At 41.5% G+C, this 21613-nt stretch overlaps 1 pseudogene; it reads right to left on the bottom strand.

Annotated features, from left to right (window-relative positions):
* Nucleotides 1-310: 310 nt before the first annotated feature.
* On the bottom strand, nucleotides 311-9981 carry LOC119925342 (annotated as a pseudogene).
* Nucleotides 9982-21613: the final 11632 nt, after the last annotated feature.

Here is a 21613-nt window from a genome sequence, read left to right as displayed (position 1 = left end):
AACTCAAAATTTGTGGGCTCTCATATTCAGTCCATAGAAGGGACAGAATAGAACTGTACCTTTTTCTACCCAAGCCCTATCCTCCGCATGACTTTCCCATCAATATAGTTTAGACAACACCATCATCCTTCCTGTCTCCCAAACCCCTAACCTTGGCACTGTCCTTAATTCATATCTCTGGCATTCAACCCACATATTCAATCAGTCTTGAAATCCCGTTGGTTCTATCTTCTCAATGTAACTAAAATCCACCCTTTCCTTTCCATACAAAGTGCTGTTATGTAGCCCTCCAATCAAACATGTTCTGCACTCAAGGGCCCAATCCCTGGAATATAAACCTGCTCATGACATTCTTCACCTCCTTATTTCTCAGGCTGTAGATCATGGGATTCAACAGGGGAATTACTGCAGTATAGAACACAAAGGTCATTTTGTCCGAGTCCAGGGTGTAGCTGGAGCTCGGCTGCACATACACGAAGACCGTGGTCCTGTAGCAAACAGTTGTAGCTGCCAGGTGGGAGGTGCAGTTAGAAAATGCTTTTCATATCCCTTTGGCAGAGCCAATCCTCAAAATGGTGGTGAGGATGAATATATAAGAGAGGAGGATTTCTAGATATGTGACCATTCATTCATTCATTCAATCGTATTTATTGAGGGCTTAATGTGTGCAGAGCACGGTACTAAGCACTTGGGAAGTACAAGTTGGAAACATATAGAGACGGTCCCTATCCAACAACAGGCTCACAGTCTAGAAGGGGGAGACAGACAACAGAACAAAACATGTGTACAGGTGTCAAGTCATCAGAATAAATAGAAGTAAAGCTAGATGCACATCATTAACAAAATAAATAGAATAGTAAATAAGTACAAGTAAAATAAATAGAGTAGTAAACATGTACAAACATATATATATATATATATATATATATAGGTGCTATGGGGAAGGGAAGGATGTAGGGCAGGGGGATGGGGATAGGGAGAGGAAAGAGGGGGCTCAGTCTGGGAAGGCCTTCTGGAGGAGGTGAGCTCTCAGTAGGGCTTTGAAGGGAGGAAGAGAGCTAGCTTGGTGGATGTGCGGAGGAGGGCATTCCAGGCCAGGGGGAGGACGTGGACCAGGAGTCGACGGTGGGACAGGTGAGAACGAGGAGCAGTGAGGAGGTTAGTGGCAGAGGAGCGGAGGATTTGGGCTGGGCTGTAGAAGGAAAGAAGGGAGGTGAGGTAGGAGGGGGCGAGGTGATGGAGAGCCTTGAAGCCGAGAGTGAGGAGTTTTTGCCTGATGTGTAGGTTGACTGGTAGCCACTGGAGATTTTTGAGGAGGGGAGTAACACGCCCAGGGCGTTCTGCACAAAGATGATCCGGGCAGCAGCGTGTAGTATAGACTGACGTGGGGAGAGACAGGAGGATGGGAGATCAGAGAGGAGGCTAATGCAGTAATCCAGTCGGGATAGGATGAGAGATTGAACCAGCAGGGTAGCAGTTGGGATGGAGAGGAAAGGGCGGATCTTGGCGATGTTGCAGAGGTGAGATCGGTAAGTTTTGGTGATGGATTGGATGTGAGGGGTGAACGAGAGAGCAGATTCGAGGATGACACCATGCCCAGAAAGGTTGCAAACAGGAGTAGTATGGTCTCATTGATGTGGGTGTTGGAGAAGGACAGTTCCAGCAGGGGAGGGAGGTCACAGAAAAAGTGGTTGATGACATGGGAGTCACAGAAGGATAGACGTAACATCAGAATGGCCTGGGTGGTCGCATTAACAAAACCCATGAGGTAACATCAGAACAAGTGGGCACAGATTTGGGGCAACATGATAACCGCATAGAGCAGTGAGTTACAGATCGCGACGTAATGGTCATAAGCCATCACTGCTAAAAGGTTGTATTCTGTGCTTGCAAAGATGAGAAAAAAATACATTTGGGTAGCACAGCTGCCGAAAAAAATCAACTTACCCTTCCTTAAGAAGTCTGGTAGCATGTGTGGAGTGACAGCAGAGGAATAACCAAGATCAACTAGAGACAGATGACTGCTAAAAACAGTACATGGCAGAGTGAATTCGAGGGTCAATCCAGATTAAGAAGATCATTCCAAGATTCCCCACTAATGTTACAAGATACATTCCCAAAAATGTCATGAAGCATGCTATCTTCATCCATGTGTCATCGGTCAGGCCCAAGAGCATGAACTCTTCAACTGAGCTATAGTTTCCACCAAACATCTCACCTCCAGAACTCATGCTTATTGTAGTTTTAAAGTAGAATCAGGTTAAGAGATGGAAACTAAATATGGAGATGTCAATCATTTTGCCCCCTCCTACCTTACCTCATTGTTCTCCTACTACAGCCCAACCTACATACTCTGTTCCTCTAGTACTAATCACTCACTGTACCCCTATCTTACCTATTTTGTTGCCTATATCTTTCCCACATCCTCCCCTTAACCTGAAACTCCCTTCTCTTCCATATACGTCAGATCACCATTCTCCCCACCTTCAAAGACTCAGTAAGGTCACATCTCCAAGAAGCCTTCCCTGATTAAGCCCTCTTTTCCCCTCTCCCTTCTGCATTGTCTATGTACTTGGATCGGTGACCTCTGGACATTTGATATTCCCTACATCATCAACCCTGCAGCAGTTAGGTACATATCAATGAATTCTATATCATATATTATTTACAGTAATATTTGTTTCCTCCTTTAGACTATAAATTCACTGTGTGCAAGAAATGTGTCTAGCAACTCTGTTGTATTGTACTCTCCCAAGTGCTTAATACGGTGTGCTGCACATAGTAATCACTCAATAAAAACTTCTGATGTTGAAGACGATAATGATGATAAATCAAACACGGGAAATGGGCTCACCAACTCTGTCTAAATTCGTGTCAAACCAGAGATCATCAGCAGGTGTCGCCTCCAGTCCCAGCCAGAAATTCTTTCCTTCTGAAAAACTCCTTGTGTTGGTTATAGACAGCAGTATGTCACAATCAATAATTGTTAGGTAAAGCTACTTTTTCTCTTCATCCAGGTTTCTCTCCCCACAAAGTCCCCTCTTACTATATAGCTTCCTTTACCCTTTTAAAAACCTGAAAAGAAGAATCCTGGATCAGTAGATAGAACGTGGGCCTGGGAGTCAGAAGGAGTTGGGTTCTAATTCCAGCTCTTCCACTCGTCTATTGTGTGATCTTGGGGAAGTCACTCAACTTCTCTGAGCCTCAGTTACCTCATTTGTAAAATGGGGATTAAGGCTGTGAGCCCCATGTGAGATATGGACTGTGTCCAACCTGATTAGCTTGCATCTATCTCACAGCTTAGTACAGTGCCTGGCACATAGTAAGGGCTTAACAAATACCATTCTTTTTTAACAAAAAAAAGCCTTCCCCATGGGTAGACTCTCACATCCTAGGGAGTTGTAGGATCGTTTTTCTACAAAAGGTTTCAGTCCATATTTCCCCATTCTTCAAGAACCTCTAGTCATTGCCCATCCAGAGAAGCAGCATGGCTCGGTGGAAACAGCACGGGCTTTGAAGTCAGAGGCCATGGGTTCAAATCCCGGCTCCGCCAATTGTCAGCTGTGTGACTTTGGGAAAGTCACTTAACTTCTCTCGGCCCCAGTTACCTCATTTGTAAAATGGGGATTAAGACTGTGAGCCCCACATGGGACAAACTGATCACATTGTAACCTCCCCAGCGCATAGAACAGTGCTTTGCACATAGTAAGCGCTTAACAAATACCATTATTATTATTATTATTATTATTATTATTATTATTATTTTATTGTTATTATCCACCTTGGCATCCAACAGAAATTCCTTACTATTGGTCATAAAGTACTCAACCACCTTGCCTAATGCATGCCTACCAGCTCTATTATACTGTACGTTCTCAACCACTGAGTACAGTGCTCTGCATTCAGTAAGCACTCAATAAATATGATTGATTGATTGATTTTAGGTGAGGTGCGGTGGAAGATGTTCATGGCGGTATGAAGTATAGCTCTTCATAGACCAGACTGTCTCACTATGACTTTGAATGAACCCCCTCTCTACATTCTATGTCAGTAGGGAAAGCAGGGATGGCATGGGTCTCAGTTTGGTTTGGTGAGGGTGGGTGTGAGTGAGCAGATAAGCCTGAGTTGGGGGCACATTTAGGAGGAGGGAACACTCCAATTCCCTAAACCCATTCTGTCCAACCCCATGCTTCAATCACTTAATCCATATTGCCCGAACTTGGGGAACTGGGAAACCTTCCCATGGAAAGCTTTGTTGACCAGAATAATATATAAAAAAATGTAGGGTTGGGATGGGATAGGACAAAATGGGGTGAAAAGGGTCAGGAGAAAGGGGAACAGAAAGATGATGCAAAGTGAAAAGCAATGCTACTGGAGAATTATTTCCTAGGAAATAGACAGTTGACAGCTGCAGAATTCTTGCTGGGAATGGATATATCATCTTCAGGTCTTTGGCAGTGACACACTTTGGGTTGGACATATCTTATTTTTGTAGCTATCCATTCTCACTAATGCTACTATTTCCTTGATAGCAACTCTGGTTTTTTGAGGAAAAATGAGGCCAATATACCAGGCAAACCGTATATATGTGCTTAACTAAGGGTTCACCCAAACATACCTCTGACTCACGAGTGTTCACCAACAGCACCGGCAACACACAGGCCCCTGGATATTATGGTGGGCATAAACCTAGCATAAATGTTACTTCAAATCTTCTTGGAAGTTTACAAGAGACTTTAATAAAATGCAAGAAAAGTTTATTGCATCCTGGACAATTTCTGAATAACTGTATTTGGTGTGACAGCTTGTAAATTATTGCACAGCGACTATCACTTCAAAGAACTTCACACTATGGAATTATGCATAGTAAAGGGGTAATCAGGTGAAGCATGAGCTAGCTCTCCAAGGCTCATACCCAGAGCATCTGTTATACCAGAAAGATATTTTAAAACTAAAAAAGTCAGTAAACAGACAAGGGGAGGGTCCATAAAAGCAGGCCTCAAACCAGTCAAGGAGTTTGGGGGTTTTTTAATGGTATTTCTTAAGAGCTTACTATGTGCCAGGCACATTATTAAGCACTGGGGTAGATTCATTCAATAATATTTGTTGAGCACATACTGTGTGCAGAGCACTGTACTAAGTGTTTATGCAACCTAATCAGGTGGGACACAGTCCACATCTCACACCTTACAGTCATAATCCTCATTTTACAAATGAGGTAACTGAGGGACAGAGAAGTTAAGTGACTTGCCCAAGGTCACACATAGGTAAGTGGCAGAGCTAGAATGAGAACGCACATTACTCTGAATCCCAGGCTCCTGCTCTATCCACTAGGCCATGCTGCTTCTCCTCAGTTATTAAGACCGGGGAGAAGTGTCCCCAAAAGAAGGGTCCCCATTAGCATTTCCACTCCCTCCCTCCTATATGTCTGCACCAAGTTATTCCACAAGTTCCTGCCTCCTGCTGACACTCTCCTTTAGGAAGTGCTATCCCATTGGGGTTGTAGATAGGCAGACTCAAATCAAGTGGCAACTGAACTTTCCTTAGCTAGAATCTGATGACTCGAGATAAATTAATGCCCTGTGGGACGGTGACCTTCAAATAGCTAGACTTTTCAAATATCTAGCAGCAGCTATGGTCCAAAGATACTGGATTAATAGGAGATCACTATTGATCGATGATTCATTATTTTCTACACTAATCAGTGAGCTCTCAATGGGGAAAATATTCCGCTTTCCTGGAAAAAATGCAAATAAATAAAAGAGGCTTCTATCACCGTGAGCCTGGGCATGAGGGGACCTGGGTTCTAATCCCAACTCAGCCACTTATCTGTTATGTAACCGTAGGCAAGTCACTTCATTTCTCTGGGCCTCAGTTGCCTCCTCTGTAAAATAAGGATTAACTACTGCTCCCCATTCAACTTAGACTCTGAGCCCAATGAGGGATAGGAATTGTATCTGATCTGGTTATCTTATATCTATCCTAAGGCTTAGTACAGTCCTTGGCCCATAGTAAATACTTAACACATAGCATCATTATTGTCCTAACTCTCTGGTCTAGACAGAGAGTATTTCTCCATCCTATACAATTGATTACCTGAAGATGAAAATAGAAAGAAAGCTCTCCCCTTCGTGGCTCCCAGATTCTTGTTCTGAAGAGGTAGGAGTGATTACACTGGTTTTGAGGAACATAGGGACCCAATCCCTTGAGATTTTAACAGCATATCTGACAGTCCCCAGTAGCTATTTGGCAGATGGGTGGTAGGACTTAATTGCCCAATGATCAGTCCAGAGAATATGAACCTATAGTCAGGGAATCCAGGTCCTTTAAATATAAACCAAGAGCAGTGGTTGCTTCATGGAGTTTGAGGAGTTATTTTGTAAATTATTGCAGTCTGCCCACCAAAACCTTTTGCCCCACTTAACTCAGACCCAGACAATAAAATTCAACCCATTGTAAACCTCTCACTGGATTCAAATACTAATAATAATTGTGGCCTTTGGTAAGCGCATAGCACAGTGCTCTGCACACAGTAAGCATTTAATAAGTACGATTGATTGATTGATTGATGTGCCAGGCATTGTTCTAAGTGCTGGAGTGGTTACAAGTACTTTGGGTTGGGCACAGACCCTGTTACTCTTGGGGCTCACATTCTTAACCCCCATTTTACACATGAGGTAGCTGAGGCACAAAAATGTCAAGTGACTTGCCCATGGTCACACAGCAGATAAATTGCAAAGCCAGTATTAGAAACCGGGTCCTTCTGACTCCCAGGCTCAAGGTCTACCCACTAGGCCATGCTGCTCCTCTGCAAGGATAAGGTGAACTATGGCCTGAGGACAAGTACATGCTAATGTTCTTTCAACCCAGGGAGAAAAATGAAATAGAGATGTATTTGGACATCAATCGATCAATCAATCAAATTTATTAAATGCTTACTGTGTCCAGAGCACAGTACTAAGTACTTGGGAGAGGACAGTGCAATACAGTTGGTAGATACGTTCCTTGTCGACAAGGAACTTATAGTCTAGAAGGAGATGGGGGGCAGGGGAATGTTGGGAAATATTTGCAGGCTTATGAAAATTGAACACTACTAGTAGAGAATATTTAAAGTGATTTTTGTATTCAGTAACCCAAATAATAATTGGGGCATTTGTTAAGCACTTACTCTGTGCCAAGCACTGTACTAGGCTCTGTGGTAAATACAAGATAATTAGTTCAGACACAGATCCTGTCCCACCTCGGGCTCATAGTCTAAGAGGGAGTGAAAACAGGTATTGAACCCCATTTTACAGATGAGGAAATTTAGGCACAGGGAAATATTTGCCCAATGTCACACAACAGACAAGGTGGCAAGTGGTGGGATTAGAATTCAGATCTACTACTTTCTAGGTCTGTGCTGTTTCCCCTAGGCCATATGGCTTCTCAGGCATGTCTGCAGATCTCTGTTCAATATGTGGAAATATTGGCTAAGCTTGGGCATGGGCTGGGTTAGGGGGGCTGGGTGATCTGTTCCTTATCATACTCAGTGGTATTTATTGAGTGCTTAATGTGTGCCGAGCACTATACTAAGTACTTGGGAGAGTACAACAGAGTTGGTAGACAGGTTCCCTGCCCACAACAAGCTCACATGGAGAGGAATTGAGAAGTCTATGTAGGAAGGAGAACAAGTAGCCATTCCTCATTTTACAGATGAGAAAAGTGAGGCATAGTGAAGCATCCAAAATCACTCAGGAGGCAAGTGGCAGAGTGGTGATTAGAATACAGGTCCTGTGACTTCCAGGTCTCTGCTTTTACCAATGGGCCACACTAAATATGAATCTTGTGTTCTTGTAAGATTGTCTTTCAAAGGTCGTTGAGACAGTCATCCAAATCGAATCTATCAATCATATTGAACTCTTACTGTGTGCAGAGCACTGTACTAAGCATTTGGAAGAATACAATATAACAGTATGTTATATTCCCTGCCCACAGTGAGCTTACAGACTAGAGGGGAAGACAGGCCTTAATATGAATAAATAAATTAGGGATGTGTACATAAGTGCTGTGGGAATGAGGTGGGAGGTGAATAAAAGGAGCAAATCAGGAAGTGGCAGAAGGGAGTGGGAGAAAAGGAAATGAAGGCTTAGTCAAGCAAGGCCTCTTGGAGGAGATGTATTTCTCCAGTCTAGTGGCTACTCTAGGAGGACACAAGTAAGGAGATGTGCCAAGCAGTTTAGCCCACTTTGCACAGAACAATGACAACGTGAAGAAAAATGAACCAGAGAACTGCTTGGAGAAGCAGAGTACTAGTGGAGAGAGCCCAGGCTTGGGAGTCAGAAGGACCTGGGTTCTAATCCTGACTCCCGACTTGGGAAAGTCACTTCACTTCTCTGTTCTTCAGTTACCTTGTTTGTAAAATGAGGATTAATACTGTGAGCCAATGTGGGACAGAGACTGTGTTCAACCCAATCACCCCAGCACTTAGTACAGCGCCTGTCACATAGTAAGCACTTAACAAATACCACCATTATTATTATTACTAAAATCTTTCACAACTAAGGACTTAATTCAACAGTGCAGAGCTGAAAGCAAAAACTGAATTCCTCCCTCTGCTTTCTGTGAGCAGTCCCCAGATTCCACTGTCTCTGCAGGTATTTGCTCCTCAAAGTCAGTGATAGACTCTATCAGCTTTATTGTACTATCAATAATAATATTAATAATAGTATTTGTTAAGTTCTTACTATGTGCAAAAAAACTGTATTAAGCACTAGGGAAGAGACAAAGGCTGGCTACCTGAGCTTCACAATCTAAGAGGAAGAACAGTGACTGAATCCTCAAAAGTCACTGAATCTCCCTTTTACAAATGAGGAATCAGAGGCAGAGAGAAGTAAAGTGACTTGCCCTAGGAACAGGCAAGTGCCAGAGTTGAGATTAGCACCCAGGTGCTCTGATTCCCAGGCCTGTGCTCTTTCCACTAGGTCATGCTGTGACAATGCTCAGCACAGAATAAAAGCTCAATAAATGCTATTGATGAGTGATTGAAGATTTCCTGTAATCTCTTTTCTCCTGCCTCTTTTCAGATTTTCATCCTGAGGCAGAAATGGGAAGGTAAGCTCTTCAGCACACATAAGAACTACTGAAACTTCTCTCAAATCTCTTTCTTGAAAAGCTTGTAAAGAACAGCTCGTTGCACTTTTGTTTTGCCTCTCCATTGCAAACTGCTGATCCCTCATTCCTTAGTGAAGGGACAAAAACCTACTTGAGGAATAACAATATGGAAATAATTCAAAGATTAATCATATTAAGATAAAATGCAAAAGGCCAAAGGTAAATTCTTTAACAGTGTTGGCAATAGAAACCCTAATCATTAGTGTTCCTTTTCACATGGTATCTCTTTCAGCAAAATGGCATGTGGAACACTGATACCAAGAATTACAGTCCCTCAATCATGGCCCTAATAGCCAGTGACTGAGTGTTTCAGCAACATTTGAATACAGGAGGGATTTTCAAATAAAAGGACTACATATGGAGATGTGAAAAACAATTCAGTCTGAAACCATTCTACCTTAGAATTATCCAGATAATGGCCTTAATTTTCTCCTTAGCTATGGTTTTTCACACCTGGCTTGTTTGTACAACCATAGCAAGCCCTACCCATGACATTTTAACAACTGCTGTTCAATATAAATATCTCAGCACCCGATTCAAAGATACAATGCACAATTTACAGAACTACCTTAATGAGAACATGCACCTTGAAAAGAATTAATCATTTAACATGAGAAATACATTACATCCTCCAGGATGATGCTTTTCTATGGGTTATTTTCAAAGGACATCTTTTACATTCGTCTTTCCTAGGTTGTAGATCAGAGGATTCAGCATTGGCATCACAGGAGTATAAAACATGGAAACCACTTTGTCATTTTCTGGTGCATACTGTGAACTGGGCCAAATGTACATGAAGTTGGCGGTCCCATATAATAAGCCAACCGCCATTAGGTGAGGCATAAGTGGAGAAGGACTTGCGTCACTCTGCTGCACAGCGGGTATTCAGGATGGTGATGAAGAGATATATGTAACACATCTCAATTTCCAGAGAAGTGACAGTTTTTCAATGGAAAATGAAAATGATCCAGGCCGAAAATGATCTCATTGGGGAAGGTGTTACTACACAATAATTTTAATATTGGGGGGAGATAGAAGAAATGATTGATGATATTTGACTTGCAAAATGGCAGATGAAATATTAGCGCACCTGAATGAGTCCCTGGAGAAAATCAATGAGATATGAACCAAGCATGAGCTGAGTACAAACTCTGGGGGACATAACAACCTCATAGAGCAGAGGGTTGCAGATTGCCATGAAACAATCGTATGCCACGACCACGAGGAGGTAACTCTTGGTGGTTACACAGGCCACAAAGAGCTACAACTAGATGGCACATTCTATCAAGGAAATAGTTTTTGCCTCCAGAAAAAAAACTGTAAGCATCTTGGGAGCAATAGCTGAAAAATATGAAAGATAAAAGGCAGAGAAGTTGCCAAGAAAGAAGTACATCGGGGTGTGAAGTTGAGAGTCGATTGTGATTAGCACTGTCAATCCCAAATTTACCAAAAGGCTGATCATATAGACTGCCAGAAATACCAAAAAGGGAAGGAGCTAGAATTCTGGGAGATCAGTGAGTCCCAAAAGAATGAATTCAGGGACTGCAGTAATATTGTCCTGGTCCAACTCCCTAATGTATGTGATTAATCGGAAGGTAAATGGAAAAAAATACTATTAGAGTAAATGATGACAAAATTACATTTGATTCCATTAATTCAGACCCTGGCATGATTCCTTTGGTTCCAGAGAGAGGGCTGCTTACATGCGTCCTGTGTCCTCACTGGGATCAATTGTCTTTCAGGCCTTATTCTCCTGAGCCTCCTGAGGTCAGATCCCAAGTCTTCTGCTTCTGGTGTTTCCTCAGTTCTTAGTGCCGGGCTCTGCACACATCTGTGCTCTATCCACTAAGCCATGCCACTTTGTGAAGTTTCCAACGAAGCTTTTTAATGCCCTGAATCCTTCTCTCCTCACATGCCAGTATGGCCTAATGGAAAGAATACAGGCCTGGGGGGGGTCAAAGAACCTTGGTTCTAATCCTGGCACTGCCAATTGCCTGGTGGATGACCTTGGGTAAGTCATTAACTTCTCTGTAAACTTCTGTAAACCTCTCTCTTTTCTCATCTGTAAAATGGGGATTCAAATGCCTATTTTCTCTCCTACTTAGATTGTGAACTCAATGAGGAGTACATACTGTGTCCAACCTGATTGCCTTGTATCTGCTCCAGTGCTTACTTCAATGCTTGGCACAGAGTAAGCACTTAACAGATAGAACAATAATGATTATTAAATTTTAGGAAGATCCTGTTCTACCTAGCTTGTGTTGCAGCAGAGGTGGGACATATTCTGGGAAGGGGGTAGGGGACATGAGGCCTCTATGTACTAGCAAGGAGTGGGACTTGAACTCCACTTTGGAAGGCAGTGTTCCTGAAAACAGTATATAGAGAAGGAAAGAGAAGGGTACCAGGACTTAAAAGTCAAAATGATATCTCTTTTCCTTGAGTCCTCCATGTAAATGTAATTCGTATTTTAATATAGGAACTTTAAATTACATTGTAAGAGGGTTCGTTTCATGTCCTAAAGTGTGGAGTGGAACATTTAAAATCATTTTTATTCAATGTTACTGTTTTCTGTAAGGGCTTTCTTAATTAGGCCAGCAAATATTCAGCATATTATATTTGGGCTTATATTAACAATAGAGTTTGGGCCTGGGAGTCTGAAGGTCATAGGTTTTAATCCCAACTCCACCACATGTCTGCTGTGTGACCTTGGGCAAGTCACTTAACTTCCCTGTGCCTCAGTCACCTCACCTGTAAACCGGGGATCGAGACTGTGAGCCCCACATGGGATAGGGACTGTCTCCAATCCAATTTGCTTGTATCCACCCCAGCTCTAAGTACAGTGCTTGGCACACAGTACACATTTTTTAAATGCCACAACTATTGTATGTACAAATCCTTCAGGCTTCACTGAATGTTGCCAGATAAATAGTATAATGTCCAAGAGTAATGGTGTATATTGAATTCAACCTACTGCACTAAGAGTTTGGGTTATGTAAAAGGGCAAAACCCTGCTTCCTTCACACAAGGAGCTTACACTCTAGTGGGAGAGACAGGCATCAATATATTCGTGGGCCTTAGAAGCAGAATAAATTAAACTGAATTTTTAATGGAACACATACATTCACAAGTCCGGCAGAGGGCAAGAGGCTGAGAGAGTCATGTCTTCTCATTTGAAGATGACATGTCCTATTGACATCCGGTTAAGCAAATGGGTATTGTTGACAAGACTGGTACATGCCTGAAAATCCATTCCATATTATGCATATAGGTCTGTTCTTTCACAGTACTGATGTGTTCACTTGAAATGCTTCTTGGTCTGAAATTCCCAAAGCTTCTGCTCAGAATGAGCAAACTCTCTTCTGAATGCCCTAGCCCAGACTGTACTGTGTGTAGAAGTTCTGTTTCAACAGCCCTCACTATTCTACGAATGACCTGAATTCTCTGTCCACTACAGTCACCTTAAATACACAACATTCAATTCAGCCTTTGAAACAGCTTTCAAGAATCTGCTGGTGTCAGAAAGCTTTCCTAATTCCCTTCACACTAACACCAGTTTGGTATCCAAGGTAGTTCACACACAGATGAATGACACTACCTTAATTCAATTGTATTTATTGAACACTTCCTGTGTTCAGAGCACTGTACTAAGCACTTGGGAGAGTAAAACACAATAATAAACAGTCACATTCCCTGACCCCAAGGAGCTTACAGTCTAGAGTAAGCTTACATTTGGAGAGGTGTGAGGGTTGCCATGTTTTAATACTTTTTCATTCAAATACCAGCCCTGTATGTTCCAGAACCAGCAAACAGTGACAGGCTTTCTTAGTGTTAAATCAAGATTTTTTAAAACGTCCTTGTATTTTTCTTTAAATGCTCAAGCACTGTACTAAACACGAGGGTAGGCCTGGCACATAGTAAGTGCTTAACAAATACCATAATTTTTATAATAAGGTTTGACATAGTCCTTGTCCAGTTTGGAACTCACAGTCTAAGTAGGAGGGAGGAGAATTTAATCCCCATTTTACAGATTAGGTAAATGAGGCACGAAATAATTAAGTGACTTGCCCATGTCACACAGCAGGAAGGTTGTGGAGCCAGGTTAGATCAACACTCTTTTTTGATCCACTGACAAAGATCGGCACATTTATCAAATTCTAGGATTTTGTTGTCTAGTGGTGCTGAGTACAGTGATCTGCACACAGCCAGTGCTTAATAAATATTATTTATAATAATTACTGCTACTAGTGGAGTGGGACTAGAAAGAGGTTTTTTCAATGTATTTGTTAAGCACTTCATATATGTCACACACTGTTCTAAACACTGGTGTAGGTACAAGTTAATTAAGTTGGACATGGTCCCTGCCCTGCATGGGGCTCACAGTTTAAGTAGTAGGTAGGATAGATATTTAAACCCCATTTCACAGTTGAGGAAACTGAGGCACAGAGAGGTTAATGAGTTGACCTAGGTCACACTGGAAGCAACTGACAGAGCCAGGATAAAAACTCAGGTCCTCTGACTCCCTGGTCTGGGCTCTTTCTACTAGACAACACTGCTTTGTGGGTGTTGGCTTCAGTGGGTAACTAATGTCATCTGTCTCCTCAGGCTTCCTTCTAAAATTTTTAGAATGTCCCACCTCAGAATTCCCCAAATCACAATAGTCTGTTAGGGGGCCTCTGGTCTGGTGGCATTAATTTGGGCTGGAGGTGATCCTTAGGGCAGATGAGCCAGAAAAATCAATCAGTCAATAAATAAATCAGGCAGTCAATCTGTGAATCATATTTATTGAGAGCTTACTGTTCTAAGCACTTGGAAGTTGACATTCCCCACCCACAACAAGCTTACAGTCTAGAAAGAATAGATTGTAAGCTCAGTTGGGCAGGTGATGTGTCTGTTTATTGTTGTAATATACTCTCCCGAGCACTTAGTACAGTACTCTCCACACAGTTAGCACTCAATAAATAAGATGGAATAATTGTCTGGAACGGTCCTCTAATCTTGACCTGAACTTCAAAGCAGGTCAAGAAAACACCCAGAAGCCTTTCTGAAACTGCTGGATAGCCACCAGGTCTTTTCATAATGATAATAATAACAATTATAATGATACCTGTTAAGTACTTACTATGTGCCAAGCACTGTTCTAAGCACTGGGGTACATACAAGATAATCATATTGGACATAGTCCCTATCCTATATGGGGCTCACAGTCCTAATCCCATTTTACATATGAGGCAACTGAGGCACAGAGAAGTTAAGTGACTTGTCCAGTGTCACACAGCAGACAAGTGCCGGAGCTGGGATTAGAACCCAGATCCCCCTGACTTGCAAGCCTGTGTTCTATCTACTAGGCCAAGCTGTCTTTCAAAAGGTCTTCTGGCTTCTGGAATGCAGTGTCTGCCTACCTTATCATGGCCAGAGTCTGCAGCAGTGGAAAGGAGTCCAGCAGTACATCCCTTTGGGGGAGGCAACACTGTGACCAAAGTTGCGGGAGAGTACTAAAGTCTCAATTCTGCTTCAGAATAGCCAATTACTTTTTCCCATTAATAATATAGTCCACAGTTCTTTACTCTCTCAGAAAATCATCATGAAATAAGATCAAAGAGATAATAATAATTATGGTATTTGCTAAGCACTTACCACTTGCCAGGCAATGTACTAAGCACTGGGGTGGATACAAGCAAATCAGATAGGACACAGTCCCTTGTCCCGTGTGGTACCCACAATATCAATCCCCATTTTTCAGATGAGGTAACTGAGGCACAGAGAAGTGAAGTGACTTGCCCAAGGTCACCCATCAGACAAGTGGTGGAACAGGAATTAGAACCCATGACCTTCTGAGTTCCAGGCTCATACTCTACCCACTACACCATGCTGCTTCTCTTTTGACCTGCAAACAATTTGTAAACATCTGAATCATTTAACATCTGAATCTTTAATCTCCCCTGTATTTAGTGATGCCTTCTCCCCCTTTATCCCTCTAGACCATACACTCTTTGTGGGCAAGGAATGTAACTGCCAACTCCATTGTATTGTAGTCTTCCAATCATTTAATACAATTTTCCGCACATAGTAAGTGCAGAATAAATGCCATTAGTTGATTCCTGAGAACATTAACCCCATGATATAGCTTTGTAAAACACCATTCGCATTCTGAGCACATGCATCACTTTAATATCAATCCATCAGTGCTATTTATTGAGTGCTTACGGTGTGCAGGACACAATATTAAATACTTGGCAACATATAACACATTAGAGTTGGTAGATGTGATCCTCGCCTACAAGGATAAAGCCACCTGGAATTTAGTCCACTGAAGAAGTTGAGAGCTGTCACTTCTTCCAGGAATTCATCATCATCATCATCAATCGTATTTATTGAGCGCTTACTATGTGCAGAGCACTGTACTAAGCACTTGGGAAGTACAAATTGGCAACATATAGAGACAGTCCCTACCCAACAGTGGGCTCACAGTCTAAAAGGGGGAGACAGAGAACAAAACCAAACATACTAACAAAATAAAATAAATAGAATAGATATGTACAAATAAATTAAAGAAATAAATAAATAGAGTAAAAAATATGTACAAACATATATACATATATACAGGTGCTGTGGGGAAGGGAGGGAGGTAAGATGGGGGGATGGAGAGGGGGACGAGGGGGAGATGAAGGAAGGGGCTCAGTCTGGGAAGGCCTCCTGGAGGAGGTGAGCTCTCAGCAGGGCCTTGAAGGGAGGAAGAGAGCTAGCTTGGCGGATGGGCAGAGGGAGGGCATTCCAGGCCCGGGGGATGACGTGGGCCGGGGGTCGATGGCGGGACAGGCGAGAGCGAGGTACGGTGAGGAGATCAGCAGTGGAGGAGCGGAGGAATTAAGCTACATTTCCCAAAATCCTAATAGAGAAAGGAGACATAGAACCCTTCCAGGCCCCTGTGACTGTACCTGTTGAACTAGTCTCTGGGTTGAGGTGTGAAATTTAGTTGCTATTAAGAAAAAGTGAAAACTTTTTGTTGCCTGAACGTACAGATCATATCTTACATCTTCCTTCTAATTTCCCCATTGCCTAGAACAATATGGTGTCCATCTTAAAAGGTCACATGATTGATTAAAGATAGAATTTCAGGCTTTTCAGATTCCTAGCTATCAAATTAAAGGAATGAACATAGGCAAGAAACAGAATGTCACCCTAGTAAAAAGACAGGGAATCCAACACAACCATGAATAAGTTGGACATAAAAAAAATCCTAGAATAAATAGAGAGAAAGAGCTTGCTGACAACTCACAGCGAATAGTTTGATTGGCTTCACTAGTATTTTATTAATGTTGGTCAAGTATTACCTTTCCTGTTGAACTATTTTCCCATATATCACTTGTTTTAAGGCATTTTTCACTTCTTTGTTTCTCAAACTGTAGATAAGAGAGTTCAACATGGGGACCACAGTGGTATAGAACACAGAGGCCACTTGGTCCTTAAACAAAGACTAGGATTTACTTGGCTTTAAATAAGTAAAGATCACTGTACCATAGAATAACATAATCCCCATCAAATGGGAACTACAAGTGGAGAAAGCTTTTTTTCCTACCCTCTTTCGAATATACCCACAAGGCAGCAGAGAGGATGGTAACACAGGAGACAAAAATGATGATCAGAAATGGAATGTGTCGAACCCCCTAAACATATATGAAAATTTCTGTCTCAAGTGTGTTCTTGCAGGACAGAGATAAGATAGAAGTATCACAGAAGAAATGATGGATGAGATTAGACTTGCCAAGCAGTAATCCAGATATAAAAACTATAATTACCAGAGAGTTGATGGTGGAGACTAAATTTGTCCCATCCAGGAGCCAGGCACAAACTCTCCAGGATACCACAACCATGTAAAGCAGTGGGCTACAGATGGCTACATAATGGTCAAAAGCCATCATAGCTAACAGAAAGCCTTCGGCACCAGCTTAAGCAACAAAAAACTACATCTAGGCAAAGCAGCCAAAGAAAGAGATGGTCTTCTGGGCTGTTAATAAATTCATCATCGTTGTGGGCATGATGACTGAAAAATAACTCAGGTCGATGAAGGACAGGTTGCTGAGGAAGAAATATGTGAAGTTGGTAGTGAAATCCGATGAGCATGATCATTCCCAGGTTCCCCACCAGGGTGATGTCATACGTTAAGAGAAATACAATAAGGTGAATCAGCTGCAGATCTGGAGAATCCATCAGTCCTGTGAGAATGAAATGAGTCTCTAATGGGCCATTCCCTTCAGTCATTTTCCTCAACTTCTGAAATCTGCTGAAAGAGGAATAAAGAAAGTGGTTTTGGTAATGGTATTGGACATGAAAGTCATTGAGGATTCTGATGCATAAAGAAAAAAGTGGATTAAAAAAGCATTTCTTCTGGTGAGATTTCTGAATAATGTTGGGGCACTGAATTATTAAAATTCCCTCCCGTGATTCAAGAATGGGAAATCATATCAAGTTTAGACAAAATCAATAATATCTAGGTATGCTAAGGGGATATATCACTTTAAACCCTGAAGTCTCTTTTATTTTCAAAATTAATTCATTTCTGTTTACATCAATTTCATGCCTTTTGAATATGAGACTTACCATAAGCACAGTTAATCAGGGGATCCAAATAGCTCCCTGAAAAGCTCTCTTTGGAAAGTCTCCCACTGAAGGACACTCTGTACTTCACCCCCCACCCGCACCCACCCAAACACACATACACACATACACACACACAAATCCAAACTTTCAGACTTTAATGGTTTATTTGACATCTGCATATCTTTTTTATATAATTAAAATTCTTAATCCATAAGAAAAACTGTGACTTGGCTGTTGAGGAGATCAGGGCTTCACAACTGTGATTGCGTTAAACTATGTTTCAACTGTCATGTTGATACCGTGACCATCCAAGGCAAAAGGAACTCTGCTTCTAAGTGTTAAGTTTCTTTCCTAGTTGAAAAACAAATATGCTTTCTTTTAGTGACTGGAAAAGTCATAAAGGCAAAAGTCATTTTTAAAAAGATTCCAATCATTGCCTTATATATGTAGTTCATGGACCAGCAAGATTGAATTTCTCTATTTCCAGGGCTTTCTGTCCCTCCCTCTCCGATCTCATTAAATTCCACAAGCCGAGTTTTAATCACTACAGAACAAAGCTTTGTGCTTCTGGGATGGATGGGGAAACAATCACATAGGTCATTTTGACTATTTGTAACTTGCCAAGTGCATTATTCATATCTGATCCCTCCTTACCTGAATTAACAGTTTTTGAAGTTGAGTATGGATAGGATCTATCCATCTATCTACCTATCTTCAGTTTATTTTATTTTATTCTTCTTGCTAATGGCAGTAGAGACCCAATTACCATAATACATAGCACCAAACAAAAAATAATTTATTGCTTGTCCTTCCCTGACTATTGAATTGAAAAGGGTTACAAAAGTGCCTGTTTCATATTCAGTTTTACTGAATAGTCAGATTGTTTTTCTTCATAGATTAAAGTAAAGGGCTTTTATAATCAAATACAAGCCAGAAGAAGCAAAAAAAAAAATAATAAGTGGGCCTGGAAAGATTCTCATTATTCCAGTTAAGTTCAAGTACTGTCAAATATGAGGCAGTGTGGTTCAGTGGAAAAAACAAAGATCCAGAAATAAGTAGAACCAGCTTCTAGCCCCAGCTCTGTTTCTGACCTGCTGAGTGACCATGGCAAGTCACTTAAGTCTCTCTATGCCTTGGTTTCCTTATATATAAAATGGGAATAATGATATCTTACTCTACCTCATAGAAATGGCTAGAAACAAAAGTAATGTGAAAACATCTTGGGCAAAAATTGCTATATAAAAATACAAGGTATTATCAGCCAATTCTTCTCTCATTGGGGATAACAACTTAATTAGATAACATCACTAAATTATATGCATAGGAGAATTTATACTTTGGTCAAATGGAAAGATGCAGAGTGACATATTAATACAGGTCCTAGTTATCAGTTTTAGGTGAGCTGAATAAGTATTGAATAATTTTAACAGTGGCAAGAAAAACCAGCAGTGACAGTATACAGGTTTAGGAGCCCCTCTTTCATTAATCTAAGGGATTATCTATTTGATTTTGATTTACTTATTCACACGTTTGTTTTCATTTTCACTCTGTTCTAACAACTGAATTTCATATTTCCTGAGTATATCCCCAAGCTTCTATTACCACGATGGATATTTAAGTCAATGCTCAATAGGTAATTTCAGAGAGAGCTAAGCAAATTTCAAATGGAATGACTCCTTTTCAAGTGAATGGTGCGGTGTGAACATTCTAAATACGACGGGCACTGGCAGAAAAATTGTCTTTTTGATTTGTAGGTCACACTTATTTGCTCTGTCCTCCTATTCCTTCCTTCAGAAGATGAAGTGTTTTTCATGCTGGGCCCCTCCCCAGCCCCTCACTAACCTTTCAAACAATGTTAATGAAAGATTTCCCCCAATCCCAACTCCCCCACTCTTTACTCCATCTCTTTACTCTCATTACTCACTCAAATCATGAGTTAGGGGAGATAGGGAAACTCAGAAGAGGTCAATTCTTTAGAGATGGATCTTTTAACTGCAGAGCTAAAAAGCAAATAGGATTTGAATGAACTGCAAAAAAGAACTTTCCAAACAATTTCAGAGTTCTGTATTAATAATAATAATAATGATGGTATTTTCTTTGCACTTACTATATGCAAAGCACTGTTCTTAGCGCTGGGGTAGATACAAAGTAATCAGATTGGCCCACGTGGAACTCAGAGTCTTAATCCCCATTTTACAGGTGAGGTAACTGAGGCACAGAGAAGTTAAATGACTTGCCCAAGATCACACATCAGACAAGTGGTACAGCCAGAATTACAACCCACGACCTCTCACTCAAAAGCCTGTGCTCTTTCTACTAAGCCACTCTACTTCTCTATTACACCTCAGTATCGCTAAAAATATCTTTCCCATTGAAAGTTTAGGCTGCCTCAAGTATTAGGTGAAATGGACTCTTGGGTTTTAGTTTTATTTTATTTTATCATTTCAGACTGTGAGTTCATTGTGGATAGGGAATGAGAAAATGAACTCTGTTGTATTGTACTCCCCCAAGCCCTTAGTACAGTAAGTGTTTATTTATTGAACAGTAAGTGTTCAATAAATATGATTGATTGATTGGTTGAGTATTTTATTTTGAATTCCCTTCTCATTACAATATGCTGTGACATGCTGTACATGTTGTATCTTTATGCTGATGCTAACTTTGATTGTTTAATTCTGAATCAAACGCCTTCAATTTTCCATGCACTGTGATATGTGCCCCTGAGAAAGTTAAGCACTTTCCTCCTCCTGTTCCTTCCCCTTTCCTCACCACCACCAGAGGTGGTGGTAGTGGTGGTGGAGGTCCCCCAGCTACACTTCACTCCTCTAAGGCTAACCTATTCACTGTACCTCAGTCTCATCTATCTCACCACCCACATCCTGCCTCTGGCCTGGAAAATCCTGCCTCCTCTTATCTGATAGGCAATTACTCTCCCCCATTTCAAAGCCTTATTGAAGGTACATCTCTTCCCTGACTATACCTATTTTTCCTTTTCTTTGACTCCCTTCTGTAGCACCCTAACTTGCTCCCTTTATTCATTCCCTCCTCCCAGCCCCACAGCACTTACGTATCTATCTGCAATCTATTTATATTAATGTCTGTCTCCCCTTCTAGACTGTAAGTTTGCTGTGGGCAGGGAATGTGCTTGTTATATTAGACTCTCACAAGTCCTTAGTACTGTGCTCTGCACACAGCAAGTGCTCAATATATGTGATTGACTGACTGACTAACTGATGGGGTGGGGAGGGGGAAAACGTTTGAGATCCACATTGCAGCAGCCTAGGACCCTCTTGGCCCTGCCTATTCCCTAACAAAAATGCACTAGTGCATTTCCCCAATTCATCTCACTTCACATAAATTCCCAGTCTCTGGTTTTGAAGTGGAGACTCCAAAGATTTTGACAGTGAAGATAGGTGCTCCATTCAACAATCACCCACAAAGCGAATGAGGCAACGTAGCTCTTGCTGTGGCTAAATAGACTCCTGAAAATGCACTTCAGTCCTCCTCCCATTAGGGCATTTCACGATAAAGGCCGTTGGCCACTGGACAGTTAGTTTTCCCTATTTCCATCCAATGTTATACTATTTATTGTTAGCCTGTGTTTCTGGGTCACTGATATGTTTTCCCTATACTCATTCTCTGTCTGTTTTACGCTGTCAAGTCATGTCGGTCCCATAGTATATGCCATAGATACATCTCGCCCAGAAGACCCCACTTCCACCTGCAGTCGTTATGGTAGCATACCCATAAAGTTTTCTTCGTAAAAGTATGGAAGTGGTTTACCATTGCCTCCTTCTGCACACTAAATGAGTCTCTGCCCTGGACACTCTCCCATGTTTCTGCTGCCCAGCACAGGTGAGTTTTG

The sequence above is a fragment of the Tachyglossus aculeatus genome, chromosome 3 (assembly GCF_015852505.1).
Source record: "Tachyglossus aculeatus isolate mTacAcu1 chromosome 3, mTacAcu1.pri, whole genome shotgun sequence".
Lineage (NCBI taxonomy): Eukaryota > Metazoa > Chordata > Mammalia > Monotremata > Tachyglossidae > Tachyglossus > Tachyglossus aculeatus.
The sequence above is the reverse complement of the archived record's forward strand: the minus strand, read 5'-3'. Positions and strand labels throughout refer to the sequence as shown.